The sequence below is a fragment of the Engraulis encrasicolus genome, chromosome 11 (assembly GCF_034702125.1).
Source record: "Engraulis encrasicolus isolate BLACKSEA-1 chromosome 11, IST_EnEncr_1.0, whole genome shotgun sequence".
NCBI lineage: Eukaryota > Metazoa > Chordata > Actinopteri > Clupeiformes > Engraulidae > Engraulis > Engraulis encrasicolus.
The window spans coordinates 8545811-8548310 of record NC_085867.1 but is presented as its reverse complement, the minus strand read 5'-3'; the positions used below and the strand labels follow the sequence as shown (position 1 = coordinate 8548310).

Sequence of the window (2500 nt, the reverse complement as noted above, 5' to 3'; positions counted from 1 at the left end):
CTACTATATGTGTGCATTAAAACGTATTAGTCAGCATGTACGATTCTAAATGCAAGGATGTGGTGAAAAGGCAACCAAGCATACCTTCTCTGAGCCCCGGGCAAACGCAAACTCATGTCTTCATTGACGGCCAGCTCAATCTCCAGAGCCGCTCTCCAACTGGCTGTCCTCCAGGAAAACCCCACGATATTCCATGAGATACAAAGTTCCATAGTATCCATTAAAGGCCCAAGCACAGTCAGGGTCCATATATCTGGGAGATCTTCTGAGCAGGGTACCAGCGGCTCCAACGCTGGCCAAACAAGCTCCAGCGTGCGAGCAGGTGCCTCGTGCTCACCAGTTCACCAGCTAAGCTCTCAGGTGTTCTCCCACTCTCCTTTCAAGATGGCTTCTATTGTTCTTAAAGGCACAGAGCCTCAAAAGGTAGCCGGTTCCCCCATGTGGTGTGGATGTGGTAGTGTGGCGTCTAGTCCATGCAACTAACACAATATCCCTCCGTAACAGTGGCGCACAGCATTTTGGGTACAAACACAACCGAAGGCAGCAAAGTCAGCATCTGATGCTCTCCTCAAATATCCCTGTTACACCCACAAATGCAGTCAACTGCCAAGGGAGGAAATAAAGCAATTTTTCATTTCGATGCACACTTCATGACTCGATGTCCAGTTAGCTCACTGGAAGGACAGCTGCCTTTGCCGTTTCGTACGCACCCAACTTATCACTTCCTCTGATGGTAAATTTGCTAGTGGTCACATGTTAACACTTTATGACTTGCTCGCTTGGTAAATTGGCTATTAGCAGTGGCTACATGTTAGCGACTTATCACCTGCTCTGATGTTATCCACCACTTAATTAGCCATTCTTGAGGGTTCTAATTACCTGACATTGCAATCCACCATTTGTTTAAAGGTGCAGTGTGTAAGATTGTGGCCATGGTAAGTATTGCAACTATGCTGCCCACTGAGACTGTGCTGTCTATTACCAAATTTGGTCTTTTCATGAATATTACATAAATAAATACAGTAGAATGAACCAATATTTACTTCTATGACCAAAGTACAGTAAGTTGTGCAGCCTTAAATTCCAATTTCTGGAAATTCAAAATGATGGACATGGAGAGGATTCACCTTTTCATGTATGAAAAGTGTGATTTTCCCTGTCATAATGAATACTTAGAATCTGACGGTGGTAGGGTTAAAAATTAACTTTTGTGAAAGGAAAGCATGAATTCTGGAAAGAAACTGCTTAGAAAAGTGCATCTTTAACCTAAATACTGTGAGATATAGGCCTATCCCTAACTTAGATTGAGGCATATGACTAGCATTCACAAATTAATTAAAGCATTGCAGAAATACTGGGAGCTTAGAGTTAAAAGGACATACAGTACATAAGTGACATTTCACCACCGATACAAGGGAGCCAGAATTATAGTGCGTAGGCAGGCATATTTATAGCCAGGTTAATTGCATTGGCAATGTGTAGGCGAGCTTATAACCAAGATAATTACTGTATGGCCCCATCGGATGTTAGCAATATGGGTAAAGCATGTTGTATGATTAAGTATACAGTTCTAAAGAAAGGGGAAAAGAAAGAAAACATTGAATATATAAACACATTTAACACAATACATTTCATGAAAACTTTATGAAAACTTGTATGAACAGAGTCCCTCTGCACAAAATGCAAAGATAGTGTGAGAGCCTGAATTCACCCCATCCCTGCAGTTGAAGACTCTAATAGCCAGTGAACAGACCACAGTACTTAGACTTCTACGACATCTATACGAGTATGGTAATGGGAAATCATGGGTAAGCGGTTTAGGGTGTCAGCCTTGAGCACTTGTGTGCTGTGGAGTGTTATGTCACAATGACAATGGGAGTTGGTGTTTCCCAGGTGGGCTTTCTGGCTTTCTTTAATACATTACGACTTGGTCATTACCATTCTGGTAACAGCACATTTTTAAAGCAGGGCCCAGGTCCTAAGGCAGGTGTTTTCAATCAAAAGTCACTGAGGGCCAGTTTTACAAATTTCTTCCAGTAAAGGGGCCGAACATACAATCTGCATAACTGCGAGCAGCAGGGTGTTCGAGGTTAGGGTGAAAAACGGATAGTTTCCCACACAGAGAAGATATCTGCTTCTCTATTTCTATTTCATAGTAGCCTTATGATGGTCTATTTATGAGACTGTTTTAGATAAGATTTCACTCTCATGTGAATGCATAAGGAGAGATATCCCCAACCTGAAGCATTAGTGATCGCAACTTGTGCACGGCACACATATTTGTTTTAATTCTGTTCTGATCTTGTGGGGGGCCAGAACCTTGCCATCCAAGGGCCAGAACCTTGCCATCCAAGGGCCGCCATCTGGCCCCAGGGCCGCCATTTGAATAGCCCTGTCCTAAGGGGTGCATCACTAGACCCGTGCACAGCAACTGTAAGGGTATAACTTCCAATGGCAAGCAAATAATAGAGACGTGACTTTCCACCAATGAGAGCAGTTT

General features: G+C 43.0%; 1 protein-coding gene across 1 annotated transcript in view; it reads left to right on the top strand.

The window, feature by feature from the left end:
- lamc3 (laminin, gamma 3) overlaps positions 1–2500 on the top strand; it is a 260022-nt gene that overhangs the window by 112859 nt on the left and 144663 nt on the right. The window lies entirely within an intron of this gene.